The sequence below is a fragment of the Triturus cristatus genome, chromosome 2_1 (genome assembly GCF_964204655.1).
Source record: "Triturus cristatus chromosome 2_1, aTriCri1.1, whole genome shotgun sequence".
Lineage (NCBI taxonomy): Eukaryota > Metazoa > Chordata > Amphibia > Caudata > Salamandridae > Triturus > Triturus cristatus.
The window spans coordinates 433,912,443-433,933,550 of NC_140581.1; the positions used below are offsets into that span (position 1 = coordinate 433,912,443).

Sequence of the window (21,108 nt, forward strand, 5' to 3'; positions counted from 1 at the left end):
TCAGTGTCCTCGGACCCTCCCCCTCGGCATGGGACAACACCTGGTGGCCCACCACCCTCGGCAGCCCCACCACACCCACGAACCATGCCCAAAACCTCGGCATCGTACTCGCCTCCTTACTGTCCATGACCCTACAGGTCAACGCCACTGCTTCAACACCCTCCGAATCCCCTGAAACACCCTCAAGTGGATCCCCACTGAATCAAGGAAGGCCGTCACCCACGCACTCAAAACCAGCGGACTGGACTAGGGAAATGCCCTCTACGCCGGGATCAACAAGTCTCTGCTCTGCAAGCTCCAGACCATACAGAACACCGCAGCCAGACTTGTCCTCGGCATCCCTCGACACGGACACACCACCCAACACCTACGGACCCTCCACTGGCTCCCCGTTGAGAAGAGAGTAAATTTCAAGATACTCACCCACGCCTAAAACTGCCTCCACAACACCGGACCCCAATACCTCAACGAGAGAATCTCCTTCCACGTATCTAAGAGAAACCTCCGACCCACCGACCTTGCTCTCGCCGAAACAATGAGCATCCACAGAGCCAGAACAGGTGGAAGAACCTTCTCCTACATCGCGGCCAAGACCTGGAACGAGCTCTCGATCGACATCAGACACGCCCCTCCCTGAACATCTTCAGGAAGACACTCAAGACCTGGCTCTTCGACTGAACGGAGCTGCATAACCGCTCCCCCCAGGGCCTTGAGACCCTCACGGGTGAGTAGCACGCTTACAACTCCCTTGATTGATTGATTGATTGAAACCCTGTGGTATGATGCCTGCTTTTAAATACTCTGTGAGCATTCGAGCATGCAGTTCTGTTCTAACATGTTTCTTTTTTGCCTTTTCTAATTCTCAAGAATTAGTTGTTTGGGACTCACCATAATAATTAGATGACCAGAAAACAGCAATGGACCACTTCTGATTTTGCCCAGTGGCACCCAGAACGAAGTCTGATAGTGAGACATCTCCTTGTCTATCAATTCGCAATGAGTCATAAAGTGCACTTTGCTGTTTCAGAAAAACATTTTCCACTGCCAAGTACCTTTTACCCATTGCATCTTGCCATTTTGTGGCCACAAAATATGTGATTTTTGTGAATCCTAGGTTTTGCAAAAGGACTGTGTGTGCATTGGGGTTATGATGTTTTACCTAGAGAATATAATATGATGATCAGCTGCCTTCAAGCATGAGACTAAATATAGAGAACACTGTATTATCCCTGTGCACTCTTGGCGTGTTGAGCAAGGTTCAAAACATTTATGTTGGCGCTCCTGGTGTCACGCGGAGTCCCACCGCGTCTTTATAGAAAACAGTATGTAGTGAGGAGAGTCACCTTCTCACAAAACGAGGGCGCGCAGTAAACAATGAAACTGTCAAGTTTCTTCATCAATTTATTAATTTCATAGATTGAGTTTCAAGAAAGTTTATCCAATATAATGTGGTTGAAATGTAATTTCCAAATTTCTTTATACATAACGAAAATTATTCTTCATGAGCACATTAGACATCCACCCAATGCATTTCGGGTCAATCACATCTGACCCTTCTTCAGGGGTCTAAAAATGAATGAAACAGGACCATTAAGTTCACTATCCAGTTAAATGGTCAACATTATAGACAAAAAGACCAAAAGATACAAAATACGGAAAGACACAAAGCATAAAGTACAAAATGAGCGAGCTAGATTTAAGATGAACAAAGTGAAAAAGAGAAGTAGGAGAATAACAAAACGTGAGACAGCTGAAGTGAGAGTGAAAAAGCATGGAGGAAAGTTGGCGTGTAGTCGGAAATCTTAAGGTGACACAAATCAAAACACATTCTACTCGAGATCCAAGTGATGCGAGAATGGATGAAAAACATGTAAAAAATGGACAACTGAATGGCATAAAAACCACAAACTTACTGGAAACCGGAAGGTTTACATGTGTCTAAGGCTCTGTAGTCGGCGTGAAGATTCAACGTCGAACTGGATGACGAATCGGAATGGGATTGAAATTGGTCTGTATATGTGAACAGGGTCACGTGATGAGGAAGCAGACAGTGTGGGCCAATCGGTTGCGGGATCTCATGATGGGAAATATGTACCAGCCAATGAGAGTCTGGCTAACTAAAATGCAAGGGTGAAAGATGGCGAGAAGGCCAATGACATAACACGAGTAATAGTATACCAATAGGGGCTGCCGATAGAGTTCAAGAGGTGGAAAAACGTTGTCAGAAGAAAAACACAAGGAAATAAACAAGTGACTCAATAAAGTTGGAATGAAAAAATGAAATAAAGTAAAAAACTGAACGTTGGTGTGAACATACACACACATCATTAGTGACATAATGAATAAGAATTCAAGATATTAGTTAATTAAGGGACCGGAGACCACTTAATGCCAATGTAAATCCAATCATCAAAATTAGAGAAAACAAGCATATTCTGTGCGATCATTCATCCCGATGGGGTGGGAACAATTTAGTTTTTTAATCCAAAAATATTCAGTTCTTAATCTTTGTTTTGCAGGATCCATGTCTCGGCGTTGTATGATCGTTTCAAGTATTGTGAAACGCAATTGGGAGATCTGGTGACAGGCTTCAATCCAATGGGATGCCACAGATGATTTTAAATTCTTCATTCTGATATTACTTTTATGTTCTGTGATGCGGATTTTCACTTTCCTCTCGGTTTGACCTACATATACTTTTCCGCAAGGGCATTTAATTGCATATACACAATTGGTTGTGTCGCAGGTGCTTGTGTGATTTAAGGATATGGAGTAACCTTTAGTTGGATGAGTGAATTTGTTGCCAATCGTTACGTTCCCACAATGGGTGCAGTTTTGACATTGGAGCATACCGCGCCATTTTTTTGTCGGTTTTCTGGGTGTATTTAGGATTTCCTTGAGATTTTTGGAGCGTTGAAAAGCAAATGTGATTTTTTCTTCAAATAGATTGTTGAGATCAGGCTCCATGGAGATGATTCTCCAATGTTTATTGATGATTTTCTTGATCTGCAAGGATTCAGTGGAGTGTTTCAATACACATACTGTTTTGTTTTTATCTGTTCGATCCATGGTCTTTTCTTGAAGAAGGTTATCTCTTGATAGCAATGATACTTTTTCTGCAGACGATTTAAGCACACTCTCAGGATACCCTCTTTGTCGATACTTGATCGTTTGTTTTTCAAGAGACTTTGTTAAATCATCATTGTTCGATACAATACGCTTTATTCTAATAAATTGAGAAGTTGGTAAGTGTTTCTTCAGCGTCTCAGGATGAAAGCTCTGGAATAGTAGACTGGAATTTCTGTCAGTCTTTTTGGTGTGAAGTTGAGTCGAAATCTGATTTTGATCCAACTTAACTATAACATCTAGAAATGTAATAGCTTTTTCATCAATGTGGTGGGTGAATTTTATGCGGTCATTGTGAGTGTTCAAAATCGAAATGTTCTCTTCAAGTTGTGAACGTGATCCTTTCCAAATTAAAAATAAATCGTCAATGTACTGTTTATACATGATGATTCCTTCACTCCACCTGGTGTTCTCAAGAATATAGTCTGTTTCAAATTTACTCATGAAAATGTTGGCATACGAGGGGGCCGCCCCGAATCCCATGGATGTACCGCTCGTTTGATTATAAAAGTTATTTTGCCATTCAAAATAGCTACAGTACAAAGCGCATTGCATGAGTTCCATAATTAACAGCCTTTGAGACTCATCTAATTCACTTCTTAACAAGCTCCATTCCAGTGCTTCGAGACCTTCATTATGAGGTATTGATGTATATAGCGCTATTACATCGATAGTACACAATACATAAGACACTCCATTTTCAAGTTCAATCAAATTCAAAAGGTTCAAAAAAGATGTGGTATCTTTGATATAGGTGACACTTTTTTGTACAATGGGCTGTAAAAATTTGTCCACAAATTTTCCGATGGGCTCAGAGATGGACCCACAGGCCGAGACAATGGGTCTGAAAGGAGGATTATGGATATCCTTATGAATTTTTGGCAACATGTATAATTGCGGTCTTCTCGGGAATTTTGTGTCAAAGAATTGCTTGGTTTTCGCACTAATCCAGTTCATTTCGAAGGCATGTTTGATGATATTTTCAAGTATTTGTTGATATTCAAACGTGGGGTCAGATTCCAAGGGCAAATAGATGTCTTGATTTGCAACATGTTCGTTGACTCTTTTGATGTAGAATTCAGTGTCCATTACGACAAGGGCGCCGCCTTTGTCTGCTTTTGAGAAGGTAAGTTGTTTGTCGGTACTTAGATTTTTAAGTGTGTTCCATTCTTTGGAAGATAAATTCATCTTTTTAGGTTTTGTGAATTTTATTTCTTGTATATCTGCTAATACAGATCTTTCGAAGGCTTCAATCGTTTTGTGTGTGAAAGGCGCACAAAAAGTACTGATAGGTTTAAAATCTTTATCCCATGTTTCAATACATTGAGGTGGTTGAGTGTCTTTAAAGAAAAATTTAAGCTTCAAGGTCCTGAAAAATTTAAACAAAGCAATTTCCGTTTCTGCTAGATTGGAATGGTAGGTGGGAACGAATGTAATACCTTTATTCAGTAGTTTGGTTTCAGCTTTAGTCAATCGTTTAGATGAAATGTTGACTATGAGGTTGCTTTCAACTTCTGGCTCCTGGTCCTTTCCGCAATTTTTTGGTCGGATTCTTTTGCCCCTTCGTGTTGGCTTTCTGTTAAAGGTGGAGAGTTCGCCGCGGGACTGATATCTAAAAAAGCTGGTTGTTGAGTATTTTTGCTTACAGATGGTTTAGTGGTTGATAAAGTTGTTTTGTTTAATGGACCTCTTGACCCCGAAATTTCAGAATCTGATACAACACTTTCTTGGGATGAAGATGTTGTTGTCTTTTGTGTCGGTTGCGGTTGCCATTTCCTTTGGTTATAAACTTCAGCCCATGTATAAACTTCTTCCAGTTTATAATCTAGTGTGTCTCTGCGGTATTTCCTGACTTTTCTTTCATTAACTTCTTTTGCATATTTTTCAAGTTTCAAATTGATGTCTTCCAAAGTTTTGGTGAAATCTGGAATTTTGTTGATTTCAGTCTGTAAGGTTTTGATTTCCTCTTCCAATTCAATTAAGACTTTAGAGAGTTCTTCTACAATCAGGAGAATCAGATCTAATGAACATTTGTTCAATATCTGATACCATCTTTCGACGAATTTCTTACTATTTTTACATAACATTGGCTTAAGGGCTATCCTCAGGCCCCTAGGTATTCTTTTGTTTTTATGGTAATGGATCAACGTGGTGGCATGCATCCTTTGGTTAATTTCTTTTTTACTTATATATATACAAATTGTCTTAGAAGTTGAGCTGTGGTGGTTTTTTGTGGAGTGAAACTTCTATATAGAGCCCATGTACTGCATTACAAGAGAGAACAAGAAGGAAAGAAAGAAAGAAAGAAAGAAAGAAAGAAAGAAAGAAAGAAAGAAAGAAAGAAAGAAAGAAAGAAAGAAAGAAGAAAGAAAGAAAGAAAGAAAGAGCCAGAGAGAGAGAGAGAGAGAGAAGCAGGGACTAAGGGAAGGAGGCATTGAAGGAAGAATGGACAAAGAAGGAAGAAAATGAAGGATGTAAGGAAAGACAGAAAAGGAAGGATCAATAAGAATAATACGTACAAAGAATAGAAGGATAAAGACAGAATGAGGTGGAAAGAATATAAAGGAAGTACAAAAGATAAAATATGCTAAGACAAAAGGGAGAAAAATAAAGACAAATAAAATCACGATGACACTAAGACATATTGAGATAGAAAGAAAAGAAAAAACAACGAACAAGAAGGAAGGTGAATAATGGAAAGATGGAAATGGAAAGTAGGAACAAACAGAGCAAGCACTGGTAAAGACAATCATTCTCACTTTGTCAATGCTGGTATTGCTTGAATACACTGGCACAGCCAATACAGTATATTTTTGTATTGTGTATTATACTTGTACTTACCAAGATGGCCACCACATTGTGTCACGTTATGGTACATGTAGACCCAATGTGTCGGCCAACTTGGAACGGTGTAACTATAATAAACAATAGAAAACACAGAATTTCTAGATGGATATACTATGTCTCATTTCTTGCAGAACCAACATGGTGGCCATCTTGGAATTCTATTCTATTGTTTATTACAGAACTCCAAGATGGCTGGCTCATTATTTCATGTTGTGTACATACAAAACATGATGGAACAGGCAGCCATCTTGGAATTCTATTCTTTCTATTGTTTATTATAGATAAATCGTTCCAAGATGGTCTCCTGATTGCATCTAGGCACAACTTGCTACATCATGGCAGACTCCTCATAAAAGGGAACCGTCAGAAACTGCCCATTTTCAAAGGTTAGTGAAATATGTTGTCGGACTACCAGATTGTTAGGCAGGGGATACATTTCTTATAATTCACATACTCAAAACCAAAATTTATAAATCGAACATCAAATGGCAAGTCTTGCTCTAGGATGTGAGAATAGCAAAGGAAAAATGTATTCTCAAGTAGCTCAGTCTAGTGCAAAGAACACACATGCAGTTAGTCTGCACAATAATGTTCGAATTGAATTTTAGATTTTAGTTAGAAGCCAGCAGAAAAAAGTGAATGTTGTTAAGGGCCGGTACAACCATTTCTGGGTGATGCTCAAGAAGGCCCATTGCAGCTATCTTCCCCATAGTCCTCATGGAACAGGCAGTATGGAAAGTAAATTCACCGCTTCAGTGGCCACTACATTAACACTAAAAAGTCCATATTTTGTGAAATACTAGCAAAAATCCAATATCAGTAAGAGAGAACTGAGGAGTGAGCTGTCAAAATGTTCTTAATTTGATTCCATTAAACAGTAGGTCAGGCTTGTTTAGTCATTTAGATTTTAGTGATTTAACCTTAAAGGAAGCAGCAAGCAGGGGGGGGGCTCAGTTAGCCAAGACATCAAGAAGTAAATGTATTTTCAAGTATTTCATTATATCTGCCAAGATTTAATACAAAGAATCACGAGTTTTGAAGCAGACCTTTTTAAAAATGAAATGGCCCAAAATTAGGTCAGAATCTCTGTTGTGTTTCTGCAACACAAAGGGCCATGGCATCACCCAGCTTGAAACCCAGACATGAAGAAAGAAAAGGCCTAGAGATACATTTAGCTAATCTACATACCAAGGGCCAGGCTGGAATATCATCCTTCTGAATATTAGACACATCCCAATACTCCTGGAATCAGAATAACTGGTTTCTTTAAAAAAAGATCCTCATCTGTCAAGAATAAGCACTTCCTGCTCCCGCCCCCTTGGTCCCCACGTATTCTTCACGAGCTCAAGCTCGCGAACCCGCCGGAACATGAGTGAGTGCAGCATTCAGTTGCTCCCTAGCTCTATGAATACATAAGAAATACACACGTTAACGTTTACTGCAAGAAGACACATTACCCTCTAAATGTTGATTTCCTTGTGGAATACGCCAATTATTTGCCCTGGATATGGTTGAAAATTATGGTTTAGACTGCTCAGTCACAGAATAGTCCCAAAATAGAAAGACACATTTCAGTTATCAGCAAACTGACTAAAACATGAGCGCGAACCGGCAAGGTCACGATAGGAATCTTCACAGAAAAGGTCATTTTATTCCACGCATCAGTCAGTAGCCCAGAAACACCCCCACACACATTCCAATAAACGCCAACAAGGGCTGCCCACGCGATCATTTCTCAATTTTCCCATCGCTGCTTATCGGCTTGGCTGGACTTCCAGTCACTCGAAACGCTAACTGGAAACTTTTGACAATGAATTTAGCAAAAAAAAAGATGTGTGTGCATCTGCCAAGCGAAACTCGGGTCACGCGCTACCACCATGTTACGCGATGGGGACCAGAGAAGACCAGTGCCAGGGGCCATGTGTCCAATTTTGATGCGTCATTATATGAGGCGCTCCGTTAAAGTAGCATTGGCATGTTGTGTTTGTGTGTCCTTGGACGAACAAAGACGAGCGTTCCTTTTTTGACAGGCCATGAGGAATACATACTTTTGGAATGTAAATTATTGCACAATTGCATTAGGAATCTTGACGAATTCAAAAGCTTGTCAAGTTCGTCCATATGCCAGCAAGAACTAATTAGCTGAATTCAATTGCTTTCAGTGTATATATCAAGCTTACACCGCCTAACAGTAAAAAAGAACCTAGCGTAATGTTTGCGGCCGAGCCTGGAAATACATCGTGATGACGCAGATTAAAAATATCATACGAATTGCATAATCAATGCACACAATTCTTTAAACAGTCTCTCATATTGCTGCTATGAATTGCATTTTCTTGGTGAAAGCGAGTTTTCGGTGTGCACCTGAATGATTATACAGGGCATGTCGCCAGGGGGTCGTTTTTTCTCGTGACTGGGGACATGGCAGGCAGAAGGACAGCACCATACCGCCCCAGCCGGTGCGGAACAGATACATTGGGTGTTTACTTGCAGTTCTTAAGTGGAATGGCGCCCTCGGTTCACAGCAAGTTAAAAAGTTGTCAGCCAATTTTTTGCAAGGAGGCAGCCCTCGTGAAAATGTAATTATTCTTCTCTGCCCGATGCAGGAGTCATAACAGACCAGGTGCCATTGGCTCTGCTCCTGCAGCCTTTGGCAGGGGGCAGGAGGACCCTACACGCTCTGCAGGTTCACATCCTTGGGGTTGTACTCAAATACTGCACTCATTGTGTTGGGTCCTCATGCCCTCCACAATGGGCGTTAATGTGCATCTTCCCATAGCAGAGGTTGAGCTTCCGTCTCTGAGTTCCTACACTGACTCCACTACTGCTTTTGTTGGGTGGCCTCATGCGCTTCCAAGCCACTTCTGTGATAATATGACCTGAGTGTGCAGGGAAGAGGAACTGTAAGAATGGCCATCTTTTGCACGGTCCCCCATATTTCTGCCTTGACTATTTATTGGCTGTGAAACTGTGCACTTTATGCTGCTAACCAGTGGTAAAGTACCTTCACTCCTCATTTCAACATGATGAAATTGCCATACTTATAATAGGCATACTGAACTTATCCATAAGTCTGAGTATGTAATACAAAGTGTACCCAGGGCCTGTAACTTCAATGTCACTAGTGGACTGCAGCACCTATTTTACCGTACACTACAGTGACGGTGTAAAGCATGGCTTCAGGTCTACCATTGTAGCATAGCTGTTTAAAACTGCAATTCAACATTTCAAAATACCCCATTTGACAGGCCAGAACCTCCCTTTTGACTATTAGTAAGTTACTCCCATTTAAGGCCTTGTAGTTCACAATGTAGGGTGCATGTTAAGTAAAAACTAAGATATGCAGAAATACAATTTTAACATGTCCTCATTGTGACTACTACCCACAAGCTATTTTCACTGTGGGAGGTTTCGATGGCACAGGTTGAAAACTAGAGTACAGATTAAAATCCTAATACTGTATCTCAGGAATGGGACTAACAAAAAAAAATAATTAAACACGTATTTTGATAGTTATTGAAAATCCAATTCATTAATGTACTTCGTTTCTAAACTAATATTAAGGAAAACAAACTTTTAGAACCTTACCTTTTCACTGCCTGACGTTCCGGAACACCAATTTGCATGAACTTTCACACTTCTGCCAATCAGAGATTAGCATTTTAATGAGTGAGAAAAAGAAGCAAAATGCTTCCCAGAAGCAAGCAATTTGCTGACCTGAATGGGCAGAGGTTCACCGAATATGCAGGGTGGGGACTGTAGGCATTTGTTTTGACATTACAGTGTCAAATCCTGCTTGAAAGGTCTGATTGGACACCAGATAGGCCTATTGTGAGAGCATGCCCAGATGTAACCTATTTAGGGATTAACATCTAATCCCAGATCAAATTCATATTTAGCCTGTATTATGACATGTTGCTTCAAAATGTTATAAAAAACCTGAGAAACTGGCATAAATTACCCAGAAGCATAATTGGCGGATGTAATATTATAAAGATGGCGATACTTCCATAGTTTCTATACTTATTTTGGTCTATCCCTTTAAGAGTCACTAATTCCTTTTTTTTTTTTTTAATTGGAAGTCCTTATGTCCTTATGTCCGTATGGACATTCCTTAAAGTGGGAACACAATGTAACCTGTGCCAAGTTTATTTGTTGGCCTGTATGTTCACAGGCGATATTATTGTTTGAGTAAAACTGGTACCTTTCTATAATGTACTGTATCCGGGATATATATAATGGGCATTGCCATTAATGTGCCACAAAACTCAATAAAGTTTGTTATTAAAAAAAAAAAAATTGGAGGAGGAGCCTGGCGCACAACCAAGATGGCCGCGTAGGCTTGTGGCTCCCGAGGGCCTCCGCAACCTCCCACGTCTATCCTGTCATAATCCTGGTTTTCTAGACGGGCTTTTGTCTATGATCTTGCGCTAAGGTGCCACTCGTTTTCCAAATCGAAATCGGACTCCGGGAACCGGACTGGTGGTGATCTGAAGTTTGCGGCCTTCTCCGGCCTTGGTCCCGAACTCCAGTTGGTGAGGTGCCCGGGTGCGAAGTGAACAACAGCAGTATGCCAGTCTGGGCCTGCCCCGGACCCCGTGCTTTCACTTTCGGTTTCGAGTTGATCTGCGGAAACTGATGTCGGGACTTCGGGTAAGCAGCGCCGAGGACGGAGTGCATGGCCTGATTCTCGAACTGTAAACGGGCCTATTTCAGTTGGTGGCCCGGATCTCCTGCATTGGTCGCCTGGCCTTCCTCCGGGTGCTGGAGGGTGCTGACCTTGGTGGTCGCTGACGATGGCGGCGAGAGTGGACGGCGACAAGCTGAAACACAAGTCTACCCGGAGGGGAGCTTATACCCAGGCCAACAACATGGACCGCTATGCACAGCCAAAGGGATCCCGTAGTGGATCACATAAATCGCCTGAGCGGCCCAAGGAGACCTCGGGCGCATCGTCCGAATTGACTCTGCTGGATGTCATGGGGGCCATTGAGGAGATGAAGGCGACTGTGAACCAGCAATTTGATACCCTGGCTAATAAATTGGACTCGGTGTTGATTGATGTGAATTTGGTCAGAGCGGACCTGTCCAAAACAAATGACCGGGTCGACTCATTGACTCAAGCGGCGTCGAGCTTAACTGTGGATGTGGCCGCTTTGCAGACGGAGGTGCGGAGGTTGCGGCTCGCCAGTGACCTGGCTGACCGTCGCCTTGAGGATTCCGAAAGCAGGGCCAGGCGGAATAATGTCCGTATTATTGGGGTGCCCGAACGATCGGAGGAGTCTGCTGCGGATCTTTTTGTGGAGGATCTAGTGGTGACTCATCTAGCACCCAAGGGACTGAGCAAGTTCTTCGCTGTGGAACGGGCCCACAGGATTCCGGGTGGTGCGCCCAAGGTGGGTGCTCCCCCGCGGCCTATCATTGCCCGACTTTTTAATTTTCGGGATAGAGATGCTATCCTTCAGGCATCGAGGGTGGCTGGGCCATTAAAGTTTGAGAACTCTAATGTTAGCTTTTACCCAGACTTCACGCAAGCGGTTCAAAAGCAACGGTTGGGATTTTTGGCCATCAAATGGCGCTTGAGGGACATGGAGCTGAAATATGCGATGCTATTCGCGGCTAGGCTGCGGGTTGAGTTAGAGGGTCGCTCGCATTTCTTTGACCGGCCGGAGGCGGTTGGAGAGTGGCTGGATGCCCTACCTAGGGGTCGAGGTCGGGAAGGTCGGATGGCGGAGAGCGGAGAGTGCTCGACGGAGTAGGAATCGAACAGGGATCCTGACTATGGACCGGACTGGTAACGTTTTGCACCTGTGGCTGCACTGGACTCCAGTTTGTAACACTTTGCCCTTTGGTATTTGGAGGTTGCGGGGGGCTTGCTGGGGCCCTTTCCTCCTTCTGGGGTTTTTCTTGTCTTCTTTGTAGTGAGTTTCATATTGGGGCGACAGGCACACTGCACGTTGGGGGGGCTGTTTGGGCTCACGCAGGGGTGCAGGGAGGGGGGAGTTTTGTTGGGGTTGATGGGGTGGGGTTGGGGTTTGTTTGTTTGCATCACAAGGCGGGGTAATGTTTTCTGTTGTGTTATTATGATTGTGCTCTCCGGGAGGGGGATATTTTGTGCTGGGGGGGATGGGGGTAAGGGGTTGAGACTTCTTTCATGGAATGTGAATGGGCTGGGGGACAGGATAAAGCGGGGGATGGTCCTGCAGTTCTTGAAACGTATTTCGCCTGACATTGTGTTTCTGCAGGAGACGCACCTCATAGGGAACTCTTTCCATGCCATGAACAGGCGAGGATATCGCCTTCTGGCCCATTCTGGTTTCACCTCTGGCTCGAGGGGAGTGGGCATTTTAGTTAGGACCTCTCTCCCGTTGGAGGTGGATGAGGTGCTCCACGACGACAGAGGGCGCTACACTGCGCTGGTGGGGAGATGGGAGGGTAAGTTGATTTCGCTGGTTACTGTCTACGTGCCGCCGGGCCTGCAGACGGCCACCTTTGCTGATTTGGGGCACCTGCTACTTGGGCTTCCGGGGGCGGTTTTGGTCTTGGGGGGGGGATTTTAACGCAGTGGTTTCCGGAGTTGAAGATCGACACCCCCCTAGGGACCTCCCTCGGGCCCAGAACTGGCTGGGGGGCTTTCTGGATACCCTGGGACTGATAGATTGTTGGCGGTTGAAACACCCTGGACAAGCACAATATACCTTCCACTCCGGGGCCCACGGTAGTCTTCGAGGCTTGACTATATGCTAGTGCCTGCGGCCCAAGCTGGGATGATTGGGGAGGTGCGACACTTGGCCCGCGGTATATCTGATCACTCCCCTCTTTTGCTACACTTAGATATCGCCATGGGGGCGGTGGGGAGGGTGGCACCGATCAACCCCTGGTACCTACGAAACCCCACGATCCGTGCAGACCTGGTTAGGTCCCTGGAACACTATTTTAGCGACAACGTGGGGTCGGTGTCTTCCGCCGTCTCCCTTTGGGAGGCCTTTAAGACGGTGCTCCGGGGCCAGGCCCTGTCTCTCATCTCCCATACCAAAAAATGCGAGGCGAAAGAGGTGGTTCGACTAGAAAATGAGATCACTGAGTTAGAGATCGATTTGGAGCAAGGTGTTACGGATGACAGATTGCATGTGCTGGGGCTTAAACAGGCCGACTACAAGGCGCTGGTTACTGAATCTGCTAAGAGTATGAGCAGGGAGCAACAGGGGCGTTTGTACGATATGGGTGATAAGGCGGGGAAGTTTATTGCCTGGTTGGATAAGAAGGAGAGAGCGAGTCGAGTGGTGCCGGTTGTTGAGAGGGTGGATGGTGTGTGTGTGACGGACCCCGGTGATATTGTTGATTGCTTTGCGGAGTATTTTCACGGGGTTTACTCTCCGGTCTCTGAGCGATCGGAGGAAGACTCTCGCCTGCTGCTTAAAGACATTGCTTTGCCATCTCTATCTGATGAGGATAAATTATTGATGGACGCGGCCCCGTCGCCGGATGAGATTGCTTTGGCCATTCGCTCTATTGCTTCTGGCAAGGCCATGGGTCCTAATGGCCTTCCCATCGAATTATATAAGTTGCGCCCAGATAAGATTGCGCCGTATCTCCGGGACATGTTCCTTGAGGCACAGGCGGCGGGCTCCCTCCCCCCTGACCAACGTCTTGCTACTATTGTCGTTATCCATAAGGAAGGGAAGCCGCGGGATCAGTTTACTTCTTACAGGCCTATCTCTTTGTTGAACGCGGAGCCCAAAATCCTTGCCAAGGTACTGGCCAATCGCCTGATCCGGGTCGTGGGCGACCTCATCCATCAGGATCAATCCGGTTTTATACCCCATCGCAATACCGCTTTGAACCTGCGGCGACTGCATGGCGTCCTCGCTAGAGCGCCATTCATGCGTGAGCCGGCCATTTTGGCGTCCCTGGACGCTACCATGGCGTTTGACACCTTGGAATGGCCGTATATTTGGGCAGCATTGGCGAAGTTTGGGTTCGGGCCGGGGTTCATCGGTTGGGTGAAATTGCTTTATGATAACCCACTGGCACAGGTGGTGGTCAACGGACGGGTGTCCGCTCCTTTTGCTTTGGGTAGGGGCACGCGACAGGGATGTCCGTTGTCGCCTCTTCTCTTTGCGCTTTGTTTGGAGCCCCTTGCGGAGTGGCTGCGGTGGCACCCTTCGATGCGTGGCCTTAGATCAGGGGTACTCACTAACTTTCTCTCCGGGGCCAAATTTACAGTGTGGTTTCTGGCTGAGGGCCGCACCGGTGGGGGCGGGGCCAGTGGGGGAGGGGGCGGGGCTAGACCCCCCAAAAAAACTATGACCATGAGGTTGAACACAGGCCCCTGCAGCGGACGCCTTTGTCCACTGAGCCACCAGACCAGGCATTCACACATATCTATCTATCTATCTATCTATCTATCTATCTATCTATCTATCTATCTATCTATCTATCTATCTATCTATCTATCTATCTATCTATCTATCTATCTATCTATCTATCTATCTATCTATCTATCTATCTATCTATCTATCACTCTGTCTCCCTCTCTCTCTCTGTCTCCCTCCCTCCCTCTGTCTCCCTCCCTCCCTCTGTCTCTCTCCCTCTCTCTCGCTCTCTCCTTCACTCTATCACTCTCCCTCTCTCTCTCTCCGTCTCCTTCCCTCTCTCTCTCTCCGTCTCCTTCCTTCCCTCTCTCTATCTCTCTCTCTCCCTCTGTCTCCATCGGGAGCTTCGCGGGTGTTTCTGGGGGACTGCTGGCATTGGGGGGGGGGCTGGTCCTTGCACCTTTCACAGGGGAGGCATCCCTCGGGGCAGCTGCTGTAGGACTCGGCCTCTCCACCGCAGGGGGAGTCACCTCTGCAGGGGCAAGTGTGGTGGATGCGATCAACAGCAAAATAGACAAAGACGAAGTGGAGGGGCTCTTGAAGGAGTGTGAAAGGGGGCTGGAGAGAATCAAAGAACACATGACGGCTGCCAACCAGCTGGCGGAGGAAATCAGAGATTTGGCCGAGACTGTAAACGTGGATTTTGGGAACATGTGCTTCGGAGTCAGTCAGGCCGGCCTCCATCTCTCCAAATTAGTTAAAACCGTCCAGGTATTGAACAGTGGCCGCCTTCTAGCCAGAATAGCGGGGAGCACAACCGTAGTGTTCAGTGCTTTCTTCGTGGTGTTTGATCTGCTCAGCCTCATACACAGCGACAAGGAGCTCAGCAGGTAGGCCCCAAGTGACCTCGCAACAGCCATCCGCAAGGCAGAGGGTGAGCTAAGGGCTCTGCTCACAGAGTTGGAGGTACCTGCCCTTGAACGCACTATGCGAGAGCTGAGAAACTGGCAGAGCCAGGCACGATGAGAGGGGAGGCGGGGCCGGGCACAGAGTGGACAGAGCGCACACAGCCGCCACACCCAAGTACTTCACGGGTCTTTTAAAGACCATTTACTTGTTAATGAGGCTTTGTTGTACTTCACCTCTTCTTAGCGCCCCTGCATCTCCACTCATTCAGAGGGGAGATGCAGGGGCGCTAAGAAGAGGTGAAATACAACAAAGCCTTATTAACAAGTGAATGGCTTTTAAAAGAATCACCCGGCCCGGCCCCCATAGCTCCACGCTGCTGCAACCGGCACGATGTCTGCAAGGTCCGCGGGCCGCCAAGGAAGGCTTGCCGGGCCGCTGGCGGCCCGCGGGCCGTACTATGAGTATCCCTGCCTTAGATGGACGCCGGAGTACGAGGATCGTGTCTCCCTATATGCGGACGATATCCTCTTGTATCTTGCATCTCCGCGCAAATCGCTCATTGTATTGGTGGATGTGTTGAGCTCCTTTGGTTGCAACTCCGGATTGGTCATTAACTGGGCTAAGTCTTGTGTGTACGTTCTCTTCGGGGAGGCCCCCCCCCTTCCGCGGGGGTGCCCTATCCAGGTTGCGCAGTCGGGGTTTAAGTATTTGGGAATCTTTATAACCCTAGACCCGGTGGCCCGGTATGAGCGGAATCTTCTCCCCCCCCTTCAGCGCCTAAGGGCGGATGTGGCGGGTTGGCAGCGGCTGCCGCTCTCGCCGCTCGGACGGGCGGCATTGTTCAAAATGATGTCGCTGCCACGCTTTTTGTACGCCCTACAGAACACTGCGGACGTAGTGCCGGCCCGCTATTTTCGGGAGGTGGAGTGTCTTCAGCGTCGATTGTTTTGGGATGGGCGGCCGCGGATCGCTCTCGCCAAACTAACCCTACCGTGGTACGATGGGGTGGTCACTCTCCCTGATATTAAACGATATTATTGGGCATCCCAGTTGGCTGCTGTCAATCACGGGATGTATGGGCCTGCTTTGAACCCGGCTTTTGAGATGGACAAATTGTTATTGCCAAGCGGGGATTATAATCGAGCACTATACTCGGGGTCCCTTGATGCGCGATTGACAGGCCCGACGCGGGTCGCGGTGCAGGTGTGGCATGCAGCCAATGCGGCGATGGGGTGGAGGGATCGCTTGACTCGGGCAACGCCATTGTACGCTTCCCGACGTTTGGGTTATCTGTGTACTACGAAAGGCTTTGAGAAATGGGATATGATTGGTATCAGCAAGGTAGGGGATCTCTGGACGAAAGGGAAATTTAAGACGTTTGACATGCTTAAAACCGAATATCAGTTGAACGATAGGGAATACTTTCGGTATGCTCAGGTTCATCACGCCTTGTGTTCCGTATTCCCGGACGTGGCGGCTATTCCGGAGTCCTCCCCGTTGGAAGATAGAGTATTGGACGGCTATGTGCCGGATAGCACCATTTCGCTGATTTACAAGAAGCTTATCAATGATCGAATGGGTTTGCTGACCTCATTGCGGGAGACATGGATTGCCGACGGTTTGGAACTTGACGACGAGGATTGGGTGTCAGCGGTGGCCTCCCCGAAAGAGGTGGCTATCCCGGCCCGCTTGCGTTTCGTCCAGCTTAAGATACTTCATAGAGTGTACGTCACGGGGCCTGGTTTGATGCGTATGGGGTATTCGGTGGATGGTCTGTGTAAGCGAGGCTGTGGACTACTGGGGACTTTCCTCCATATCCTGTGGGAGTGTCCGGAGGTGACTCGGTTTTGGTGTAGAGTGCATGCGGTGTTAGAAGAAGTCACGCATGTTGCCTTGTTGCCGGAGGCACGGAGATGTTTGCTGAATGTCTGGGAGCCGACTGATTACAATGTGATGCAGACGCAGTGGGTGACTCTGGACTATATGGTAGCGAAGCGTGACATTGCACAACTGTGGGGCTCCCAGAGGCCACCAACGGTCTCAGCGTGGAAGGAACACATGGACTGGTGTATGTTCAGAGAGAAAACGGTGTATGTGGCGAGAGGCAAGCCTGGGAAGTGGATTAAGGTGTGGGGTCCCTGGAACTCCTATCGTGGAGGTATTTGCGCCCCGCCCCAGACGCGAGAGATGGATGCTGCTCTGTCTCCCTAGCCCGCGCATTCCTCTATGCTCCTGCGACATGTGCATTTGGTTTCTTCTGCCTGCCCCCCCCCCCTTTTTCTCCCTGGGTTTGTTTACCCCTTCGATACGAGGAGCACATGTTACTACTATTGACCTCCTCTGCCTTGTGTGTGTGATGTTTTTCGTTTTCCTTAAAAATATGAAACCTTTCTTTGCTTGTCTATGGACTGCGGCTGCGGCTGGCTGAGTTGATTAGCACTCCAGTAGCTCTCTTATTGCTTCACCGATGTGGTTGTTAAGATGTGTATATGCTTATAGTGTGCATTAGCGGCCGGCCTGTTGGTTGTAGGCCCATACTTGTAAGTCTCTGAAACTGTAATAAAGGTTTTTCAAAAAAAAAAAAAAAAATTGGAAGGCGCAATAAGCACTTTCGTACGGGGGTACAAACGAGCATGGCGCGCAATAAAATTTATAAAATTCCCACACAATCAAGGTCGATTCCAGCTTCCTGACTTCAAACTATACTGTTGGGTTGCGTTCATTGGCCGCCTGCACAGCCTTCTCTCAACTGAGGGTCAAGATTTTAGTCATCATTTTTTTTTAGGTTTTGATAGTCGCAGGTTTCTTTATCGGACTAACGACCCAAATTATTTCAAGAGAGTTCTTTTTAAGACTCTCAGGGATCTAGTCCCTATCTGGCGTGAAATCCTGGCTAGGTACTCCCTGCCAATTTTTCATGATAGATTCCCCCTCTGGGATAATCCATCACTCCCAAGATTTTTCCTGATAGTGTCCCAAGAATGTGGGCTGAGTATGGGATTGATTGACTGGGACATCTTTATGATTTCAATGGCTTTCAAACATTTCAAAGCTTATAAACCATGTTTTCAATTCCACATCAATATTATTATAAATATTTGCAATTTAGAGACTTTTACTTGAGAACACAAGTGGTAAAGTCTGTAGAGACATATGATGTACTGACATGTTTACAAGAGATACCTCGGAAAAATGTAATACATACAACATACCAAAATCTGTGTCAGGTTAGAGGTGATCCATGTCTCTCCATGTCTCCAGCTGGCTTCAAAATGGAGCAACGTGTTGAAGGTAGACATCACCAAAATAGTTGTAAATAATGCATTGGCAGCTATGGAGGAGGCTGTCTGCTCAATTAATTTAAAGCCACAGCAGTTCCGGACGATCTGTATGTTATATTACACCCCGGAAATAATAGCCAGCTGGGGACAACAAGAAGGAAGACGGGCGAGCAATAAGGATAACTGTCCAAAATGCGGATTATATACTGCAAACATTGTACATTTGTTACATGCCCATTGCTATCAACATTTTGGCAGGGAATTAGACACGTTTGTAAGACTCGTCTTGGGTTGGATTACTCTTTTACTACATAGGAAATTATGTTGGGCTTTAAGGCAGAACCTGACTATGCATGGCGATCCCTGATGGTATCATTTTAGTTGCTACACGATTGGCCATTTCAAGGGCTTTGATCTCTCCAAGACCCAGTAGTATAGCAGAATGGAGGCCTATTGTAATGGAGATTTTTGAAAGAGAGAAGGCTTTGGCTAAAAGTAGAGGTGTACGCTCATTGATGAAATGTAATTCCATCTGTCATAGATTACTACATAACAATGATGACACAATGTGATTTTTCTATAAGTATATATTTTCAATTTCCTTTATTGATTTAGTTATATGTATATTCTTCCTGCTTATGATATGAACTCCTAGTTATGAAATTGTAATGGCCACATTGTAATTTATTTTTGTTTCATGTATGTCTCCTTTGCTCTCAATAATAAGAAAAAAAAGAAAAAAAAGAAAGGTCTGCTGGGTTTACATATAAAACTTTGGAACGCACTTGAAAGGCAGAGAACAGGGTGGCAAGACAGTTCTTGCATATCTGCTCTTTGGTTGACGATAAACCCTGCTTTGTCCCACCAGACATCTGTTTCTGGGTTGCACATATCACACTGGGGCGCACTTGAAAGGAAGGGAAACATGATGCCAAAATAATTCTTTTTAATTCACCGTTGGTTGCTTGAAATCCCTACTTTGATTCCACCAGACTTCTGTCGCAGGGTTTAATATGGGTATAGTGGCTACCTCAAACTGGATTTTACTGTTAAATGTGGGAGGTGCAAGAATTACCCAAGTAAACCTCCACACAGACCCACAGCCATCAGAGCCCAAGTTGAGCGTGGCCAAAGAATTGTGCCTTGTTAAAAATGCCAAAAATAATTAGTTTTGGCACGGGGCACTTTTACCCAATTTGGTTAGGGAGTGCCCAGGACTCGATCCCACCCACTAGCTTGTGCCAGCCATAACTGCGGCATCTCCAGGAACCCACTTCAGAACACACTTGGACCTGAGAAAGAACAGAAGAGGACTAGTCCTGCTCTCTGTGACCTCAGAGAATCCCTGAAGGAGAGAAGTCCTGAAGGACTTGGACTTTTGTACTCAGGACAAAGAAGGGGACTCCAAGGGTTAAAAGGCTAATCTACTGTTCAAGCTACAGGTTTACAACAATCTACAACTGGCCTTTCCTGCAACTGCTAGCTGACAAGTGGCAACTGACCTGAACTGGGCCCTGTGCCATTCTGCCCTGTATGACATTCTGTGAGTCGCTAAGTGCCTTCCCTGTCATCTTGCAGGGCTTTAAAAGTGTACTCCTCTGGTGGATTGGGAATTAAAGGACTAAAGTCAGTAGGTACAATCTTAGACCAGGACAAACATGGTTGGTGTGTCTGACCGAAGTTCCATGGTGGTCAGCCTCAAATTGCACCTAGGTCCCAATCTACCATGCCTATTGACTATCATTGGAACTTTATGCTTCTTAGCGCTATTCCTATTTAAAACGTAAAAAATATATATCTCTGGTTCCCCTTATTGGATTCTTGTCATGTTGGTGTCATTTTCTTTTTAATAAGTGTATCTCTATTTTTCTTTGGTTTGATATTTTTATTGGTTTGTAATTTGACTTTATTGTTGTTTTGTACTGCATAAATACTTTACACATTGATTTAAGATAAGCCTGTCTGGTCTGTGCTGTAGCTACCTGGGGGCTGAGCTCAGGTTAATTTAGTAACTTTGAGGGTACACCCTGACAACGGTTGTGATTGTTTCTTGAGGTGAATAGTCACCTACCCCAAATCCAAATCCAAATCCAATTTCTTACAGGAATAAAATGGGCAATTCCTCAAATCTCTGTGTCAGGAATCAGCCAATCAGTGCAGCGACCATCTCCCTGAGCAGCAATAGAGGAAAGAAATACCATAGAATCAGTTGCTACCCTCGGTGGAGAAGGCTATATCCACGGCGGAGGTTACTGGACCGAGTAATTTTCAAGGTGCTCCAGATTCACCATCGCAGGATTTTCAAGATGGCCGCCGACGCTTGGGATCCGAAAAGTGAGCAGTCTAGTGTTCTAAGGAAGCAGAAAGACAAGTGCGCGCGAGTGATTAACGCTCCTCGCACTTCAACTGAATCTCCTGAGGCGAAAGCAGCGTCTTCCCGCCGCGCCTGTCAGTTTTGAGGTATTTCGTTTAGAGACACTTTCGGAAGCTGAAGTAAGTGTCTCAGAGAAGATTCGAAGAATTCCGTGAGTAGCGTTTTGAGTATTCAGAAGGTGAAGCACCAGAACTTTTTGTGAGAAAACCTTTGCCGACCTAGTCCAGGTTTTGAATCTGTCTTCAAGAGTATTCCA

General features: G+C 45.5%; 1 long non-coding RNA gene and 1 pseudogene across 2 annotated transcripts in view; one reads left to right on the forward strand and one right to left on the reverse strand.

Annotated features, from left to right (window-relative positions):
- The first annotated feature begins 5,827 nt into the window (after positions 1-5,827).
- Positions 5,828-15,314, forward strand: LOC146865420 (apolipoprotein L3-like; annotated as a pseudogene).
- A 3,101-nt stretch (positions 15,315-18,415) lies between these two features.
- The window catches only part of LOC146865421 (uncharacterized), a 249,525-nt gene continuing 246,832 nt past the window's right edge, over positions 18,416-21,108 (reverse strand). For both annotated transcript variants that reach the window (XR_014976637.1, XR_014976636.1), the window contains one exon: positions 18,416-18,619. This is a non-coding gene — a long non-coding RNA (uncharacterized LOC146865421). The remainder of the gene's footprint in view (positions 18,620-21,108) is intronic.